This window comes from Lagopus leucura, unplaced genomic scaffold (genome assembly GCF_019238085.1).
Source record: "Lagopus leucura isolate 7727_CA_CO unplaced genomic scaffold, USGS_WTPT01 Super-Scaffold_100004, whole genome shotgun sequence".
Classification (NCBI taxonomy): Eukaryota; Metazoa; Chordata; class Aves; order Galliformes; family Phasianidae; genus Lagopus; species Lagopus leucura.
Genome location: NW_024962264.1, coordinates 26,747,621 through 26,768,822, shown reverse-complemented (window position 1 = coordinate 26,768,822; position 21,202 = coordinate 26,747,621). Strand labels below are relative to the sequence as shown.

At 42.9% G+C, this 21,202-nt stretch overlaps 1 long non-coding RNA gene across 1 annotated transcript in view; it reads right to left on the bottom strand.

Annotated features, from left to right (window-relative positions):
- LOC122180003 overlaps positions 1-21,202 on the bottom strand; it is a 210,224-nt gene that overhangs the window by 183,386 nt on the left and 5,636 nt on the right. The window contains exons 2-7 of the long non-coding RNA XR_006178893.1: positions 19,846-20,654; positions 18,192-18,354; positions 17,205-17,400; positions 12,322-12,462; positions 11,400-12,210; positions 9,660-10,082 (exon numbers count right to left, since the gene is read on the bottom strand). This is a non-coding gene — a long non-coding RNA (uncharacterized LOC122180003). The remainder of the gene's footprint in view (positions 1-9,659; positions 10,083-11,399; positions 12,211-12,321; positions 12,463-17,204; positions 17,401-18,191; positions 18,355-19,845; positions 20,655-21,202) is intronic.

The window sequence follows — 21,202 nt, the reverse complement described above, 5'->3', positions numbered from 1 at the left end:
AACAGAAGATTTTGCACCATCTTGTAGAATCTTATGAGACGAATTCAAGTGACTGAGACAGGTTATTGCATGCCCTCTTATGGAAGCCCTGTACATTGATGCAGGAACAAAAAGTGAGTAGAAAGCAGCGACAGTAACTGAAAGACACTGAACAAATATGAATTAGCCACTAAAAGCTACAAAGTATCAATGAAACTACTACTACATCAGTGTTTCCTCTCAGAGGCAGATACAATGGAGGAAGAATGAAGAAAAATGGTTGGATTGTGATATAAAGTCCAAGCATGCCCATGACAAACACTTTTTGATCTGGGAGCTCAAAAAATGAAAGAAGTGAGCAGCAGGCAGACTGCCAAGGCAGTGGGAAGGCAATGATGGATTAAAGGGGGCGAATGACTGAATGTGGCCTCTCAACTTCTCCCAAAATGTTTCCTGTATGGGGATATATATTCTCTGCTGTTAATGATAGTGGTACTTATTAGCTGCTTTATGGGTAAGCCAAAGATTCCATATGCATATATGGAAACAGAAATTACAATCATGACCTTTCATTAATTTAATCATTTGTTAACGAGTCAGGGGAAATAGCAGAAAGACAAAATATAAGAGCAACTTGAGTGACTTTAAATGTCACTTTGGTCTTTTGGAGGATATTTTAATACAGTAATTATGTCTTGTCTGACTTTGGTGTTCCCCTAGGAATAATACAAAAGCCTGCAAAGATTGCCTCAGCTTTCTGACTTATCATCCCAAATTGATAAGCTTACAACTTTGTCATGTTGTAATGTTGAATTTAGCCTGCTTTGCTGCTTACCTCCTTCTGATTTTTATGGCAAAGTTTTCTCAGGAGGAGTTTAGCCATCTCTAAGAATGTATGCTGTCATACTAAGTACTGAGAAAACTCAGTACTACAGCACTACACAGTGGGAAAGCACTTAAAACATTGAGTCTCTCTCTCCATGCACTGTCATCATCCAAGCACAAACAAACTCCCTACAGCATGTTTGGTACTGTACAGTAGTAATGCTCCTCTGCTACGGAGTACTATAGTACATGTACTCTGTAAAGAAAGCAAAGATATACCAGTAATGACAATAAAAACATCAGTTATAGCAGTGTACAAATGTTCAGAAGGACAAATAGCTTATTTTGGATCTAGCTACAACAGACCCCTCACCACTGCAGCACCAGGAATGAGGGTGAATGCCCCCAGCCTGCTCCAGCACAAAGCCCAAATGCCTGCCTCGTATCACCTGACCACAGCCCTCAGCTAAGACAGTGGCAGCAGAGTCCCCTTCAAACCAGGGCTGCCAAGGCTGCTGTGGGGACTATCATTATTTTATATAATATAAAAAGCTGCTGGAGAGCTTTAAACTTGTGTCAGCAATCTAAATGTGTCTTGGCTGTAAAACCTGAAGTCACTAATTTAATGAAGATAGAATTGGCGCAAAAGCATGTTCCCTGGCTGAGACTGGATCTGCCATGCAAAATACCATGTCATCTTATTATAGAGAATTTTCATAATGTAAGTAATTAAGGGGATGGAAGCACCCACTATTTGTTTTTGGATATCTGATTCGACCCAAAGAAAGTATTATATGGCAAAAAACAGAAATACAAATGTGGTTAAAAGGTAACCATTTGATCAATCATTTTAAATAGCCTCCAGCTGCTGAAATGCTCAGTGTTTTATCCAGTAGAATAATCTCATCTACACACATGGACTTAATGGTACTTACAGCCAAATCCTCCTTTCTTTGACAATGCCACAAAACAACCAAAGCACCTTGTAAACCAGACATCTTCCTAAAAGGAGAATCTCTATGCACATGCTCAAACCTCTCCTGTGGATACAATGGTCTAAATGACAGTGCTTACTCATTTGATATTGTTCTCTTGCTCAGCATCAACATATGTACAGCAGTACTCACTCTCAGGGAGGATAATGACATCTTTGAAGATTTTATATTAGTTGCTATACTTCTTTATTAACAGATCTAAATTTAATCTTCTTTAGCTACGAGGTTCATCATATGAATATTAATATACAACCCAAAGGGCTCTGTCTCATTAATATGAATTAAAGGGAAGACTTTAAAAAAATAGAAAGCCATTTTAGGAGAATTGTTTTTCAGAGGGACATGGGTTCTAAATTAAACAGCATCTAATGAATACATAACACTAGCACTGTAGGCAAAAGCTTGTATAATAAAGTAATTCCAGTTGTGCCAGAAATTGAGCCAAAAAATGCCAGCTGTGTATATTTATGCTGCTTGAAATACGCAGCTGGACCCTGTAGGTAAGAAAGTAAAGCACACCTCCAGGAAAACTTAGATCCCAACATTACTATTCCTACCAAAGAGAAGGTTTGAACAAGCAACTTTTATAGGCACTCAGTGGGTCATCTAGAAGAACACAGTACTTTTTGAGCAATACAATTTGGTTCTCTACATTGTGTTCAAGAGCAAAGTTATTTGCCCTTGCATCTCATCACCCACATTTCAAGCTCATTCATAACCCCATAGTCAAGGTGGTTCTGAAAACTGGCTCAAAAACACTTCAAACTGCTGACTTTTGAAACACATGTGAATGCAACTTCAGTAAAGTCATCACCTCTTGGGTATAGCCTCTTAGTAAATACCTTAGCAAAGCTGCAGGCAAGACCTGAACAAAATGTCTGGTCATTAAAAAAATAATAATAATTAAAAACTTATTTTTTGTCAGAGTAACTCAATTGTATTTCGTGTGTGGATGGAGCAAAACTGAGCAGGTAGGAAGAAAAGAAAGAGCTGGGGTATAAGAGAGGGTTTGTTTTGCCCTCTGTACGACTAACAGTGCTGGGAATGTCCCTGGTACAGTGCCTAGAAAAGAAACACTGGACTGACACAGAGCTCAAGCCCTGAAGCTCTGGAAGGAGCTGGAGGACTCTGGGAACTTTGCGAGAGCTCTCCATGACCTCAGGCTTTAACTTATATTTCATTTTGCTCAAATACTTTTCTTTGAAGCATCCTTTCTTGTTAGCACTAAGTGTTACAAAGTCTACTAACTTGAGATTACCCACTCATATCTCAATTGGGTTTACATCCACTTTGCATTGGCTTTACTCTGCTTCACACAATTCCTCAATCTTCCCATCATGCATATGAGTTTCATGATCTTTTTAGCATCTGGTAGGCTTTTTTTTTTTTTCTTATACAAAACACCCAAAAATGAACTCACCCAACTATTTTACATATATAAATAGGTTTTGCAATATGATCTTGTGTTAGTCACATTTTTTGTCTCCCTCTTCAGTTTTCATTTACCTGCAGGCTCCTGCAGCAGTGAGATCCACAGCTTAGATGTTATGGAGAATCTCACTTCACTCAAAGATATGCCAAAGAGCACACCCCTTTCCTGTTAGGAAGAGAAAGATCTGCTTAGGCTGTTTGTGACACAAATCTGAACAACCCTCCAACGGTGGAAAGTCTACATCCCTTCCACGCGATTTAGCCCTATTTCTCTCTCTTGCTCTATTGACAAAATAAGCCTTTCCAGCTGGAGCTGGTTCTGCTCCGACACGGAAGGGAAGCTTTGCAGAACCAACAGGAGCACACTGAAGAGGCGGCAGCCCCAGAGCTGAGGTGCAGCGCACCATGCCGACGCCCGGGGGCCCCAGGACACTCTGGTAGAGCCACGCGCGCCTCCAGCAGCTGCAGTACCGCCTTTCAGCCAGCGGGCGGCAAGAGCGGGCCCCACGAGGCTCCGACCGGACCGCCCCTCGGAAAACCTCAACAAATGCGTATAAACGCGCTCGTCCCCGCTCTAACAGTTGCCGCGGCTGTAGGAAAGGCTGTGCTTTGCAGCCTGCCTCTAGAAGTGTCGGCCGTACCCTGAGAAATAGCACTCCCCTACACGCCCTGCCGCCCAACGTGGCGTACTGGCACCCGGCTTGCCCCAGGCCTACCGCTCCCAGCATCCCGCGCGGCGCGGCGCTCCACCCTGTGCGCCGCCACTGCTTTTCCTTCCGCTTCCGGGCCGCGGCGCTCTCAGAACGTGCAGGAGAAGGGAGAGTGCAGCTGGGCGCTCAGGGCCCGCCGCGGGTAGAAAACCGAGGCTGCGGGGGCTTGTGCGGAGCCACGAGGGAGGACTTCTGTTTGACGAGGTTTCATCATCTCTCGCATCGTGGTGTTCAACCAGGGTTGCATCCAAGCAAGGGCTGCCCAGATTTTAAACGCGGCAGGCTGCAGAATGGATGTGCTGACGTCCTTGCGATGAGCGTGCCCGTTGGGTGTAGGCAGAGTCGGGCAAGCTCTGTCATCTGTCGGCATAGGAGAGCCAAAAACCAATGAGACATTCTTCGCCTTTGTTTCCATCAGTATTTTGCTGTCATGTGCCCAGCTCTCCTCACAGTTGGCTTTTGAATTACAAGCCACTTCACCTTGAATATATTTAAATGGTATCACTGTAGGTCTTTAATCCTGCACAGGTAAATAGACACCAGCTGAGTGAGCACAGCATGACATGTCACAGTGTAACTGTGGCACTCCCACCAGCCCTTGGACAAAGCTAAGAGAAGCTTGTCTTTGCTCTCTGAGTTATTTGTTGTTACAAAAACTAAACAGCTTTTTTCCTTCAAAGGCTTATAGTATGTTTAGTTTACTTGTGCTGAAGAAATTAAGTGAAAAGGCAGAAACGGGATTAATTTACTGCTGAGATAAGGGGGTGGAGTTCTGATGATTTCAGCAGAGCTGTGCTTGCATCAGTAGGGAATTTGGACCTGAGGTTGAATATTCATTTCTGAAAATGACAAAACATTTCTGTAGAAGATATCCTAGCCATTAGCAAGTATATCTAGCTTCAGTACAATTTGGGGGGTTTATTTGCCTACGAGCAAACATTCTTACTTGGTACTACAACTACCGTATGTATGGGAACTGCTGAGTCACGGCCTGAACCTCTGATTGATCACTTGAGGCGAGCAATGAGTCAGCCAGAGGAGCACAGGTGAAGGCAATTCAGCTGTGCTGCCAGAGGCTGCACCCCTCCTAGACCTATTTAAGAGCTGGCTACCAGTGGGGAAGGATCTCTTCTGGAGGTCTGCTCTGCTGGAGTTCTGTAAGTGAGCCCAGGATAGGGGTAAGCTTTCTGTCTATTCTCTTTTTGTTATCATTAGCTGATTTGCCAAACTCTCTTATTTTGTAATTATAACATCTTAATATTCGTTAATTATATACCATAATACCTCAGAGGCATTTATTCTGTTCTTGAAAAACAGCAGCAAGGAAAACTCCTTCATGTTTCCATAAGGCTGCATGGTGAGCTAACAGCAGTCTGTAATACATAATACTGTGGAGCTCTTATTCTTGAATTCTTTTGTTACAGATTACTACAAATTGCTATAAGTAAAGCAAGTACGCTTACAGTTAAACACACAGCCTATAACAAGTTACTACAAGATACTCCTAGAAGGCAAATGTATTTACACAGTAACAATGCATATAGCTTTCTATATTATACTGAAAATTACCATTAGTAAAGCAACAAATATGACTACCTAGATATGTACGTGCCTGTATGCCAAGGGAATAGTGGTATAGCATTCACCAAGCCAGTCCCAAGAGTGGGGCCAATCAACAACAAACTAATTTCAAAGGTGACCTGTGTCACTAAGCTGGGAGTCAACCATGCATTCCCAACAGGGGTCCTGTCTTGTTTTGGAAATATCTAAAAATTCTGTGCACAGGGAGGCCTCAGAGAGAGGTCTCATTCTGGGTAGAAAGCAAGTCCTTTCTGTATTACAGGTTTCATAGGACATCACTACCTGGAATTTTTAGGTATCCTGCTGCATTTCAAAGATACCAGTTGCACATATCAAGGATTCTCCTGATTGCTAAGCCAGGCTCCCCTGTTACCAGACAGGGTATCTTCTGATGGTGTTTTTTTCAGACTTTTTCTGTATTTTTCCCATTAAGACAAGATCAACTTTATGGCTGCTCCCATCAGCCCCCACTTCACAGACAAAAAATAGAGATAAAGCCATGACTAAGAAGCATAACAAGGACTCAGCCACAGGTCTGCTCTGCCTCACCATAGGAAATTTAAGTTATACAGCATATGTCTGATAACTTAGAAAAAGAATTTATCATTGCAACTGAACTGGCAAAACACACATCTTCAATAAAAAGAAGAGCAGTCCTCCTTAAATTACCTGTACCTCATTGGCAGACTCAGTCCTGATTGTTCTCAGCACTGTTCCTCTTTATGCATCCAGCTTCTCATCCCTACCATTCACGCTGTCCCCAGGAATTAGCATTTAGTTAATGCACTGATTGATCTGAGTTTTAAAACAATCACAAATAGCAGAAGATATTAGCAGCACACAGTCTACAAAGGCAGAATCACAGCAACAACTCTGCACCCCAGATTCTAAGTTACTTCAGTGGGCTCACAGAATGTTAATGGCACAGTCGGCAAAGATCACACAGAAACACTTTCTAATTAACAAAGATTACACATTGCTGAAGCTTTCATCCGGTGCACAAAAGTGTTCCATCTTCCTGTAGACCAAGTCTCATCTATGATGGACTGACATGAAGGTTCATAGAAGTTTCACTGTGCTTTAGATCAAATTCTGTAAGCAGATGGGAGTGGAATTTAATTAAATCTGTTACAAATTATGATATAAGACCTAATTTTGCATTTGAATTCAGTAATTTTTTTTTTTTAATTGTGTATTTATTTCTTTATTAAGGACATATTCTAACTTTAATACTGTCTCAGGTTTTCTCTCAGAGGAGAGGCATGGGTTTATAATGCTCCATGCCTGTTACATCCTTTCTTCCTATTTGCTCTTAAGATGAAGCAGTAGCCTTCCCATAACAGCAGGCTTTGTTTGTATTAACAATAACTAAGCAAAGATGAAACAGTATCAGTAGGAAATAAAATTTGCTAGTAGGCACAATAATGACCAGGTAACATACTGGTATCTGCACAGGTCTTCTTAAAAGCATGAATAGTGAGGGCAAACAGTAACTACTGTCAAAAAGCACACTCTTATTCCATGCAGGTGCTAGTTAAGTCTTTATCTTGAGATTTACAAAAAGTAAAGTATAGGCTAGCAAGAAGCTGCTCCTACCTATCCTGATAGCAGGCTCACCTATGGACATGCACTATCAGAATGCTCTAAAGTCCATAAGGATGCTTGCCACAGACTGCCTCACTTCACTACTCTGTTTTCCAAGCCACACAAGACCACTGCAGCCCAGCTCTGAAATTCAACACATGAGCCATTTCAGATCAACAGCACAGAGTCTGGGAGACATGGGCTTTAGCATTCCTTCTTTATTGAATAGCTACTCAGTTTTAGATCAGGCACAGAGAAGCTGCCAGATTCTCAAAGCAACACCCTGATTTCATTTTGTTTAGTCATCTATTGATAGGACTTGGCATTGTGCACCTCATGCATAAAGCCAGGCATCTGGTGAGCCAGGGCAGAGCAAAGGACGGGTTCTTTGCTGAGTCTTAAATCTCAGGTGCCCCTAGCAAACAGGAAAAGCAGTCCAAACTGGAATAAGTAAATAGTTGTAAAGCTTTGGAGGAGTGCTGAAGTGGTGCTTCTTTACGTTTATGAGCCTGCAAATGACTTTCCAGCGATAGCACTGTTCGTGTTCTATATTCCTGCTGATCCTTAACATTTTGTAGGAGGTGGTACCCAAAGTAACATAGAAAAGAACAAGAGAGGAATAAGAACTGTACTTGATTATTCTAAAAAGCCACAATCATTTCCCCACCCTTTGGGCTGAAGCGTGTGGGTGCACAAGAAAGGGGAAACCCTGTTCCTCACAGCTGCAGAGAGCACACAGCCAGCAGTGAGTGGTGCCAGCTCCTCCACCCATCAGGGCTCCTATGCTCTGCCAGGAGCAAGAGGTGTGTCAGCAAGAAGGCCTGGCAGCAGCCTTCCTGCTCCTCACTCCTATCTTTGGGCCCGCAGGGCACTGTGATCAACCAGAGCATTATTTCTACTCGCATGCCTGGCGCTGCACAGCTGAGCCACATGCAGCACAGCAGTGAATGTTTTCAAGTATTGCAACTTGTAATGTGCAATGCTTCACAATGATTCCAGTTCAAGGGCAAATTCAGATTGCGTCACTCACGTGCTATAAATGGAGAGTGCTCGCAGCACAGCGTGAGCCACTAGGAACGTTCTGTCCTAGCTCGCTTTGTTCTATATCTAAGATCCTTCAGTGAGAGAACAAAGCACACAGCAAAAATCCACTTATGTTTCCAAATAAACTACTTGAATAATCAAAGCCATTTAAAGTTTCTGGATGAGCAGAAGATGGGGCGCTGGGCAGGCTGACCTGGTGGGGGCAAGCAGCCCACAGCGGGGGTTGGGGCTGGCTGGCTTTAAGAGCCCTTCTGCCCAACTATCCTTTGATTCTATGAATAAATATTAACTGAAAGATTAAGAAGGCCCCTGAATGTGCTGAAGGCTGGTTGTTCAAGAACCCGACAGCCAGACACCTAGGCAGGTTTTGTCTAAATACTGGCTCCACTGCGAGACTGTCGGATGGAAATGGAAAACACCCGACGTTCCGTGTTTCTCGGAGTGCCAGGATCCGATACCCGCGTCAACCACGAGCAGAAGCCAGCGGGAACGGCATCGCGGCATCCCACAGTCGCCCTCCTCCCGCCCCGCACCCGGGCCGCTCCCCTCAGGGCGGGGTGAGGGCGGCGGGGGGGGCTCGGCTGCCATCTCCGCCGCCATTGGGGCCCGCGAAGGGCCGGGCCGCGCCGGGACGGCCCCCAGCGCCGCATTGGCCCGGCGGCCCCGCGGAGAGGAGAGGCGTGGCGGGCGGGAGCAGTGGCCGGAGGGTTCTGGGGAGATTCCGCCGCTCGCCTCCGGCTTCCCGGGTACGGCAGGAGAACACAGAGGAGAAGGTAAGGCCTCTTCTCGGCGCAGCGGGAGGAGAGAGTAGGGTTCGGTCGTCGTTTCTCCTTCCCTACCGCTGGCCGCAGCTCTAACGGGTGCGGCGGGCGGGCGTGGTATCGTCCTGCGGCCATAGCGCTGTGCTGGATGCTCAGCGTGCCTTGCGCGCTGCGGGGCGGCAGCCGCGCGTCCTCCGGGGCACGAATAGGCTTCTGCTCTTTTCTCCTCTCGGTATGGAACGTTTTCATCTCCCATAAGGCAGCCTCGCTGAAAAGAGGGTCCACCCTACAGCTTGGTCTACGGCTTAATCATTAACGCTAAGCGCTGCGTTTCCTCGTCTATGTATACAAACCATTCCTTTAGGTTAAATACTCGGAGGCTGACAGGATCAGACGGAGCCCCCCGCAGCAGGTTTCCCCCCGCAGCCGGCTCCTTTTGGCTGCAGCACCCACAGCCTGTTTTTTTCCCACATTGGCCTTTCTCAGTGTCTGCAGGCATATCGGTTTGGACAAGCTGTCCCCAGCCGAAAGCACAACTATTTACATCACTGCAGCCACCGCGTGGTTTCATGTTCCTCCTTGCAGAGACAGCTGAAGAGCCCAAGCACCGTTGGGGTTCAAGAATCATAGAATCATTATGGATGGAAAAGACCGTTAAGACCATCTAGTCCAGTTTTTAGCCCATCCCCACCACGACCACCAGTAAGGTGGAAAAGGGCTTTTAGGAGGTATATCTGATGGAAACAAACCTGTTAATTAGCTCTGGATGTATCTTCTGATTCACACTACGGATTCTGGGAGCTCTAAATATAGCTGGTGTTTCTTCCTCATCTCTCGAGCTGACAGAAGTGCAGGTTTTGCGAATTGGCAGGCTTTCAGTTTTGTTGAGCTGTGCTTGGCAGGAGGAAATGAACGTGCTGTTGCTGCGAGTCAAGGGCAACAGGAAACAAACAAAAAAAAAATCTCAAGGAAGAAAATCAGCTATTAACTACCTGCGAGTATAGTGTAATAAGGGTGAGATGTTGCAGACGTCCAGGAGTAAAATGGAAAATCACTCATAGTGGAAACGTGCCAGTTCATTCACATGGTGTCTAGGCCAAATTCATCCAGTGCAACAATATTGATTCCCAGCGTGTTTGGCATTGACTGAGTGGACTGTTCGTCTGTAAATGCTAAATAAACAAATCTTTCCTCACCTAAGATACTACATTAAAGATAAACCAAGAGCATCCAAAACAACGTGCTTTGAGCTGTGCAAGCTTACTGTATGCCTACAAAATGTTCACATCACAGCCGCTTTCTAATTAAACAAATGCTCACCAAGTTACCTTTATGAATGTTTTTGCAAGCGCCCAGTTTTTGTCTGTGATTTAAAGAAATTAGAGTAAAGCCATATTTCAAAATACAGATGCAGTTATGATTTGAATCCGGAAAACACAATGGCAAGGCACTCCAGTCCAGAATTACGTATCTCTAGGGTATGCATATTGCTCACTCTTTGCTGCTGGATTATGTCAGACCATCTGCCTTCTGCCATCTTATGTATTCTTAATCTCTTTATTATGGTATTGAATACTTTTCACTTACAGTTTTGCTCTTGGCAATTCTCCAGTACAAGCAAACATTTAGCAATAACAAGAGCAATCCCTCACTTAACTCTTACCATGGTTAGTTACAGCGATCTGAAGGTCTAGGTCAAATCTGTCTGGTGCAACAACATGGGCTTACTACCAAATGCACCCCAGCTGTTTCAAGTTTCATCATTTAGGCTGTTACTCTGCAAATAACTAAGCAAATTGCTCTACATTTTTCAGCTTGCTAGTTGGATCAGTGTCAGTGAATTGTATCTGTGCTGAGCCAGCTTGTGTGTTTAATACATCCAAGCTGGAAGAGGCATCTGAAAAGTCAACGGAAGATCTTGCTTCCAGGGATAGCTCAAGGATTTCAGGGTTGGGTAGTGAAGAACACCAGGGAGAATAGCTAAAAGCTGCATGGACAGTGTTTTGTGAAGTTAAAGTGAGCAATTGTGCATACCTACAGATAGACTTAATGGTTGCTCTTTGCCTTAAAAAAAAAAAATATATATATATATATGTATATATATAATAATATATATATATTATTATATATATTATATATATATTATATAATATATTATATATATATTATATAATATATTATATTATAAAATAATATATATATTTATATATTATTTTTATTTTATATTTATAAAATATAAAATATAAAATATATTATAAAATATATATAAAATATATATATATAATAATTCCCTTTCCAGTTCTGCTTTGAGAAGTCTTATTCAGGTTCTGATGAAATGGGACAGAACTGAATATCATGTCTCCTGTGCAGGAATTCAGCTCTTTAAAATCAAAGCAAGTACATTTTTTCCCACTCTCCACGATTCACAGCACATATGCTTTAGCAATTGCTTGAGCTGTATGCATGATAAACTCATTCAACGACCTTACCTCATATTTCAACATTTTCTTAGTTTTGATGAGATAGAACAAAGTCATTATTACTCTCATTAGCTCCATTGCAACCTCTGAAAATAGGGGTATCACGATGGAGGTGGCCAGTGGAGCTGCCTTGCCTCAATTTATCTGCAGCACTCCTCATCAGAACTGTAACTGTGGGCTGGTCTGTGCAGGATTGTTTCTCGATGAGTCATGCAGAGGCTCTGTAGCCTCTTCTAGGCAGTGCTGTGCTATGCACGATTAGCGGGCTCCCACTGTGAAATTGTTTCCTGAATGATGTAACTGATAGTCCCCCTTCCTGTGCTGATTCTTGATCAGTTTTCTCTTTGTTCTTGAAGACATTCCAGCTGCTGCATCTCTTTTATCCCTACAAATCTCTGCGAAGACAAGTTATGTCAACAGCTGCTTTAATCCATTTGGTAAGAAACGGAGGTTCTCAAGTACGAAGGAGAGCCCTGCTGACATCCCGCCTCTTGCAAGACGACAAGCGTCTGACAGTCGAGTGCTACATTTCCACCTCCGAACGCCGGGCATCCCGCTTTGATCCGGACGGGAGCGGGCGGCCCGCCACGTGGGACACCTTTGGCATCTGGGACAATCGCATTGATGAACCTATTCTCCTCCCACCTAGCATAAAGTATGGAAAGCCGATTCCAAAAGTCAGCCTGAGCAAAGTGGGCTGTGCCAGTCATATTGGGAAGCGGAAGGAAAATGAAGACCGCTTTGATTACGCTCAGCTGACTGAGGATGTCCTGTACTTTGCAGTATACGATGGACATGGCGGGGCGGCGGCAGCAGACTTCTGCGCTAAGAACATGGAAAGATATATCAAGTAAGTGTGTGTCAAGTGAACGCGCGGTTAATGACTTACAGTAGAGCCTCCCTCCTTACAACAAAAAGGGAATCTGTGCACCATATGTTGCTGCTAATCGTCCCAGGTTGTATAGCCGTCTATTCCAACAGGGTCAGCAGGAACACAGCAAAGGAATAATTCCCATTACAACAGATGTGGCGTGATGTACTTCTCTGTATGTTCCCTGCCTGGGGAGCAAGCCTGGAAAGACAAGAAAAGAAAATGTGATTGCAGGAGAGAGCAGGGAATACAGAGCATGTGAATTGCCTGTTGTCAGATGGGGGTTATGTGAACACAGATTTGGGAGTTTGCTGACACTCCTCCCTAGCTCTCCAGTACTTGCCTGAGTGTTAGAAGAAGCACTTTATCTGTTCACAAAATCAGAGTATTAAGCTTTCAGTGGAAGTCATTAATAAAGCAGTATTACCTTTTTACTGTAATCTAGCATTAGTCAATGCATGCAGGGAGGAAATAAGTCTATGAAAGAGATTGATTAATGTGAACACTTGTTGGTAAGAAGTCTAATTTTTTTTTCATTATTTGTACCCAGGGAATTTGCTGTTCAGGAAGAGAACTTAGAAAAAGTTTTGAACGATGCTTTTCTAGAAATAAACAAAGCATACGAAAGGCATGCTCAGCTGTCTGCTGATGGTAGGTAAAAAAATATTCTACCCTTATGTGTGTGGGGAAAAAGGGATTGGTTATTTCTCAGTATTTTTGTACTAAGACTCCAAAAACAGCCTGAAAACTGTTTTACTTAATATAGGTTTTTGCTCTAATCACTTACCGCAAACTAAACAATTGTGCTTTACTTCCCTAAAAACGAAAAAGCTGTTAAAAAGTCTAGGTCAAATTTACTGGTGGAGTTATTAATCTGGGCTTCAGCATAATCCGCACTGAATTTATCTTAACATCATTCTGTCAAGAAAGGTGTTTGTCAAGTTAGCAAGGAGCGATTTAAATTGGCAAGGAACAAAATCTTCCTGTGTGAGAAACACTGTCTTCTTTGGGTTGTTTTCTGTTTTGTTTTGTTTTCATAGAATCATAGAATCATAAGGTTGGAAATGACCTACAAGATCATCTAGTCCAACCAACTTTTCTTTCTGAAAAGTTGCTATTCCTTTGAGTGGAAAGGAACACTGTCCAAAGTTCCCCTTTCTTACTTGGCTGCTGCAGCTGAGGAGGAATATAAGCCAGAAGTAATACAAACGGTACCACTTCTGCACAGAGAGAATCTCCAGAGCAGCTGAGCATGAAAGGGGAAACAACAGCCAAGAGGAAAACAAGATTCGCTGTGGTAAAGCTGGCACCAGCCCCTTTAGATTTCCTTAGTCCTGGCTGTTCACCAAATTCTTGTGTATATATAGAGAGAGACTATGCACATCTGAAATTCCAGTCACAGCAGCTGGAGCTTATAGGGTGTAATTTGGGAAGGAGATAGAGGAGTTAGTTCACCTAGTGTTTAAATAAATACAAAGAAAACCAAACCCAAACAACCTGTCCCAGTGCTGCTACAGATACTGGCGATGCAACAGGACGTTTAGGGAATGAAGTCGCACTGTGTCCTTGGGGCTACTTCCACTTCCTTTAAACAATCAGTGAAAACAGTCTAGTAATGGAGTGGTTTCCTGCTCTTAAAGTGCTAACCAAACCTACCTAGGCTCAAGTATTTCCTGTCTGGACGAGTTGCCTGACTGTTGCAGCACTGTGAGGGATGTACAGCTTTCCTCTTACATGGTAAGAGCTAATGTATCAGAAAAGACAATGACTCAAGTTCTGAAACACAGCCTTTAAAAAGGAGGAATTTAATCTGTAAAGCTCATTTTTCCATTATAACCTATTTTATTTCTAGGTATGGAAAACCAGTCCTATTGTTTAAAAAGAATAATAATGGGGTAAAAAATCCAAAGTCATTTTTGACCTGTGAAGTCAGTTTTAACTGAGCTAATGATAGGGATATCACTAGAGCAGATGAGCTTTGGATCCAAGAGTCTCCTTGTAAGCCCAGATTTAAAAAAAAAAACAACAAACCAACAAGCACCTGAAGGCTTATGTGCTTCCCTAGATCACGACCTCTTATTTTCTGTGATTTGTTTTATTTGCACCCTGCCCAGTCTATTTGTTGTTAAGACAGCTCTTTATTTTGCTCATGTTCAAATTTCAGAGCATTTCCTTGAGAAGGATGTTTGGGAACCATACTGGGTATACTGTTCTGTTACTCTGAATGTGGTTTCTGATTATAGCATTCTGTACTTGAGACATAATGAACTGAACAAGAAACATATTTAACAAACAAGCTGTACAGCAAGCTGGGCATTTTGGAATTCCTTGTAGGATTTTATCATACCATTTAACTGATTAATCGGGGCTGCTCACTGAAACGTAATGCAAATGCCAGCAAATTTATGTAACATCAAGATACTGAACAAGCCTCCTGCATTAAAAAAGCTTGAGGACAAACAAAATAGAAGGGAAAAGCAATCATTGAACATTTACAGGGGCCATGTCCTACAAAGTACTCAGTGTTTCTTAGGGAGGCTGAATGCCTGCATATTCTTCCCACAGGAGCCAGTGGGATCTAAAAGTGCCCAGTGCTCTTGTCTGGTTGCCCAGCTGAAAATAAAGCTAAAAGGCAAAGAGTGGAGTAACAGAGTGCGCAGACAAGTGCAGTTTTCTGAACAAAGCAAGCTTTTTGCGTATCTGCTGATTAAAAAAAAAATTAAAAATTAAATGCTTGATTGACTGTTTGGTGTGGATATTTTTGTCATTGCTGCTCTTTTGAAAGTTATGTAAAATTCAATGTTTTGCATGTATCCTTGTTAAAAGACTAATTCCAAATTGATTCAGTTTGCCAGCAAATATTCTGAATAATTGTGGCTGTTCTAGATGTGATGGTCAAAGTTTCTCAGAGATGGTGGTCAGTGGTGTAACACAGGTTATCTGTCATACACTGGATGCTCAAGGCCAACCTCCTTTTGAATCCCTGCCGCAGCTGATGAAGTGCAGAAAAATAACTTACTTAGTTTTGTTCCCACAGACAGCCCTGCCAGGGCTCCTTTCTCTGTATTCTTTAAAAGACAGGGTGGATGGTCAGGGTGTGTCCAGATCTTTACTAACACACAACCAGCTTTGAAAATGAATGCCTGGGTGTTTGAAGAAACATAATTGCCAGGACATAGATACAGGAGTCCCTGTAACAAATCCCTGTAACAAAAATCCATGAAATTTTGGCTAACACAATGCTTATGATGATATTTAGAGGGAAAAAAAAAACATATGGCAAAAATTTAACAGGACTAGAACATGAATTGTTGGAGAACATAGCTTTGTCTTCCAGGACACTGAAGATTTACAATTGAAAAATATTTGAAATTAGATTTGAAAAACAAGTAGAATAATTCCTCGTTTGAGTTCTCAATAACAGTAAAGGTCTATGCATGTGTTCCAGTACTGCTACATGCTTGGTGTGTGCGTTCACTAGTGCTGTTGGACTGCTGTATTGACCTGCAGGTTGTTCCTGTATCCCCTCTGACAGTTTCAGACAAAGGCATAAGAAACTTTCTTTCTGAAGCCATCTGCCACAGAAATAATTTCTAATCATTAAGAGGTCAGAGACATGCCTGAGTCTTGAAGCATGGTGTTCGATATCTCTTCAGAAACTCATTTTCATTCACTTCCACACATTCAGATGTACCCAATCACTGTCGAATCACTGCCAAATTAACATACAGGACACAGTAAAGGAAGTTCCCAATCAACAAATACATTATTATCCAGGGAACAAACGCTAACAGAGATGGACAGTTTTCTGTTACATTGGACCAGCAGTGAAAATCTAAATGTAAAAGCTGAATAGCTTTCTTGAGTAAGGATGGATCTAAACAACTTATCATGCTCGAGGTAAACAGGACATTGCTCTGGAGAAATGGAAAACAAACCCTGCCCTGGCCTAGGGTGGTCTTGAAGTGTAAATGCTGTTGCTTCTGTTCACCGCAGGCACCATCCACCACTGAGGGAAAATAACAGGCAGGCAATGTTTCCATCAGCCTCCATGTTCAGTGCATCTAGCTCTAATCACGTTGACCACTCACTTCTGGAATAGCCATCTTGTTAAAACACAGCCAGGTGTTACCTGATGTGTCTACGATTGAAGGGACCTCCTGGAAATTTAATGTGCTGAGCAAACAGCAGAAGTATTTTTAAAATAATTATATTTACAAAGTAGTATTCAGATTTTTTTTAAGTTACTGTTTGAACATGTGATTACTTCTTCTTTGAATATGCTAACCTGCAACACTGAGGAAAAGGGAGAGCTGCAGAAATGGTTACTTACGTATTTCACAATGCCATCAATGTCACAAAGACCACTTTTTTATCCAGAGGTCTCAATTATTACCAAATCAAGTTAGATGATACTAATTACGGTATAATGGGGGTGTTATTGCATGTTTGCCCATGGATCAGAAGGGGTCATTCAGTGTCTTCATTAAAATGGCCTCATTTTAGTTGGCACAGGTTTGAACTCTCAATTTTTATTTCATTTATATATATATATTTACATATATAAACTACCTTGGGAAAATGGGCCACATTATGTTTTGAACATTTTCTGTAAGGTGACCGCTGTCATATGAGACAGTCATATCTGGCATCAGTACATTTATTTGGATGACTTTTTAACTGGACACTTGCCATCAGCCCCGCAAAACAAATCTGTGGCCGAAGATGCAGTCTCTACTATGGCCAAATGGAACATTACACAGCTCATCCAGGCCCTTCCTCTGTAGAAGACCCTGTGGGCAAACCCAAAATGACTACGTGCCCTGTTTTGCAGCCCTTGTCCTTTCATCTCCAGTGTTGCAGGTTTATTTTGTTTGAACAAAGTCCCTGGGTCAATTTCCTATTTGCCTCTGTGTACGTGTTATTTGTGGCAGACACTGTACCTGGTCAGCAGCTCTAGAACTGGAGGCCCTGGACACTATATGCTGGGCTTCAGTGGAAAGAGAGATCTGCTTAATTTTGTCCCAGGTGAAGGAGTCCGGCGGTTCCTAGCCTGGACTACTGGAAGGTTCCCACATCCTCTTTGTCACATTAGTTGAGATGACTTGCAGTAAGAAGTGTCCAGTGAGTGTTAAGAACCTATTGAAAGATCTTAGTTTTGTAGTGATATTGTTAGGTAAACAAGATAAACTCTTTTAAAATTGAGTACACATGCTGATGCAATATATTTTTGTGTTATTAAATATCCTAGCAGCAGTCATAGTAAAGCATTAGAAATGTTATCCCATCATCACTGCTGTGTTTTGGAACTGTAAGAGAAGTCACATAATCCCTTCAGTCTGACCAGATCCATGTTCTTTCACCCCTATGTGAATGGTGATTCAGTTTCAGAGAAGAAAGCATGAGCGGCATTTGTTTTCCTCAGAGTGCAATTTAAGAAGCAAACATTTATAAGACAGAAGTTGGTATAGCCATTACCACAGCTCTTTGTTGTATCTTTGATGGGTCTTCAGTACCATCCTCTGCTTCCTGATAGCAGGCCTGTTGGCTTTCTGGTTTGGCACTGTGAAGATGTACGCTCACCAGAATGACCAAATGTTTGCGCTCAGTCATAAATTACAGACCTCAGATCAACCTATTCTGAAACCTTATGTGTTTGTCAGCATAGTTCCAAAACAAGTGATGAGATGGGAAACTAGTGGCATTAATTTTAATGTTTAAGTAAAATATATTTTCTACAAAGTAAAAAAGGCAGTTTTAAGTTCATTTTACTTCTTTTAGCTGTTGGCTAAAACAGGTATTTTACTGAATTTACTAAAATTTCTGATCACACCACTACCTGTTATTATCTTATTTTATAAAATACTTTAAAACGAGCCTGTACTTCCATAGTTCTTGCTTTAAAGTAGAAACAAGATGTCAGTGCTTACCTGAATGCTCAACAGACTACTGGCATCTACGTGGTTTTGAATCTTGTAGTCTGTATCACAGCTGTAACATAGACCAAGGTGCATCCTGTGTCACCATGGTGAACATTCACTGTGGACTTGTTAGTTAAGTCAGTTAACCAAGTCACCGCAGCAGTAATAATACCTGTTTTAATAATAACACAAGCTTAGTTTAGATGGCTTTGTGAGGTATTTTTTTTTGTTTCATCAACGCACTGCTTTCATCTGACAGCAAGGCTCCATGCACCCATCAGGGCGTTGTGCTGCCCACCCCAGTTCCTTCCACCATCCCAGGTCAGTGCCACAGAGCCAAAGGCAGGAGCACGTGTAGTGCAGAGCTCTGTAGAAGTGGTGGTGGGAAGATCTTCAATTGTTACTCGTGTGAAAATAGCAATATAGCTAGGGATTCTCAATGCTAAGACCCAAACCTCTGTCTGGAAGCTAGCTTTTAAAACCTGTTACTGGAACACCTCAGTGTGCAAGAAGCCTCCAGAGGGCCTTTCAGAGGCACTTGCATGGGCTGTGAGTTCTGGGCAAGACTTGTTCCCAACTTGGCTTTTTACTATAAAAGCTCAAGTTAGCAGGAGCTAGTGCTTTCCAGCAGAGAGATTGCTCTCCCTAACCAGTGCAGCATGTTTTGCAGGAGGAGATGCTACCTACAAAAGTAGGTTCTTCCCTTTAAACAGTAAGCAAGCAAAAAATGAGGGCTAGGCAGTTCTTCTGGCATTTCTTTCACTGCGGATAAATCTGCACAACTTCTCTGAAACAGGCAGACAGACTCGTTTTTCCTCTTTTTAAGCACGGGTTTTATTTCCCCTAAGCAAGTTTGCTTGCAGTAGTCAGTGCAACCAGGTCCATAAAACAGACAGCTTAGACCATTCCCGTGCCCTGCAAGAGGAGCAAGCCAGCAGCTAGGGCTTCAGCTTGCCCTCTAGGCAGCAAATGTCAAATGATCCCACCAGCATACAAGGGCAGATCACCCAGAAGCAAGCACAGCTGCCAGGTGACTTGCACTCATTTTGCATTGCAATGCAAGGCAAGGCGGAATCCAGCTTTGCCTTAGTGCTGCAACCTCCAACAAATCTGCAGGGCTGTAAGAGAGCAGAGTCCTCTTCTCAAAAAGGGCAGCACTTGCTGACAGAGCCCTTTGTCTCTTGACAAGCCAATGGGGATGAGAGGGAGATTATTAATAACAACAGCAACAGGAGAACCCCACAGACTGCGGCCAAGAAGTGATCTGGAGGTTTTCTTCTGCTGAACTACATGCAGCTCCAATTGCAATTACTCAGCCACCCACTTCACTGCCTCACAGGAGGGGAGAACCATCAGCATTCTGGTGGGCTATCAATGAGCTCACTGTGCATAGGGATAAAGACAAGAACCTGTACCTTCAGAGGAACTAGTGGGACTGAAAAGCTATTTGCTACAACCTGAAAAGAAGCCACTGTGTCTCATCCTGCTTTAACTCCACTCGCCCTCTTGCATGGAGCCATGCTGTTGCACAGAAACACTGACACTCTCCACTTTTTTCCCTCTCTGTCTCCCCATCCCAAGTCCTGTATGCATGTTTGTTTGCTTTTTTTTTTTTTAAATCCTTATCTGTAGCTTTAGTTTAAACTTAAAAACAATTACTTACTAGTAATGTAGAGCACAAGTTGTCTTTGTCTTAACCAGTCGACACTGTTGTTCTGTTATAAATGGTCCTGTGCTTTGAGGCAGTGTTAAAACCTCTCTCTCTGATATGACATTTGTAGCAACTCTGATGAACTCTGGGACCACTGCAACGGTGGCCCTGCTGCGGGATGGTATTGAGCTGGTAGTGGCAAGCGTGGGTGACAGCCGTGCCCTGCTGTGTCGAAAAGGAAAGGCCATGAAACTCACCATTGACCATACACCAGAAAGGAAGGAGGAGAAGGAAAGGTACCTGTTGGCTCGTATTGTGGCTTTCTGGGGAACAGCCTCTGTCAGGCTATCCTGCTGCCAGGTTGGTCCTGGGAAAAAGGCTAGAGCTGAACATAACAGTCCAAGCTAGAAAAAGTGGCAGAACCCCAGTTAAGTCATTTATTTTCATTTCAAGAACTGGGGATTTATAAAGTCCTACATGAACATAAACCGTCATTGCAGTAAAACCAGCAGAGCTAGGACTGGGTATTGAGCTGTAACCACATGGTTCAAAGACTCATCCAAGAGTTCCAAGAGATATCCAAGATGTGAAGAAATGTGCTGTAGTTCCCAGGGCAGCACTCAGCCCTCTAAATTCTATCCCTTCTGTGGAACCCTTCAAACATAGCCTCTCAGCTCAGGTCCATGGTACTCCATCTCACATCAGCAGATAGTGGTAGAAACTGCAGCTACAGACAGGGGGAATGGTCTGAATCTGTAACTCATCTTCGCTTTCTCTCTTGTGCCTCCGGACAGGATTAGGAAGTGCGGTGGCTTCGTTGCCTGGAACAGTTTGGGACAACCTCATGTGAATGGTAGACTTGCAATGACACGGAGCATAGGAGATTTGGATCTTAAAAACAGTGGTGTGATAGCCCAGCCAGAAACAAAAAGGGTTCAGGTAAAAGAAAGCCTGGTTTACAGGACGGCAATTGGATTAAGGGGGCAACAAAGCTATCTGAAGCAGGTGGTGGTACCCACACAGTTTGCTCAGGTGAAACCACACGACCAAGCTTTGGTTTTCACTTGTGGTGAAATAACCCACAACCAGCTCTACGTAAGTTATCTCAGATTGACACTAATAAGATAGAAGAGAATCAAGTCCTGACAGGAAAGTCAAGAAGGTTAACTTCTGAATCCCTGTTATCACAGTATAACCTACTTTCAATGTTAATATTGTTACAAAGCAACCACTGAGAACTAGGTGGGATTTGGAAGAGCTGGGTCACCAAGGATAGCAGAATTTGTGGCGGGTTACATATTTGAGAGGAAGGGGGAAGGAAAGGGCTGTTGCATGCATCTTACCATAGCTTTGCAATTGTCCAGGAAAC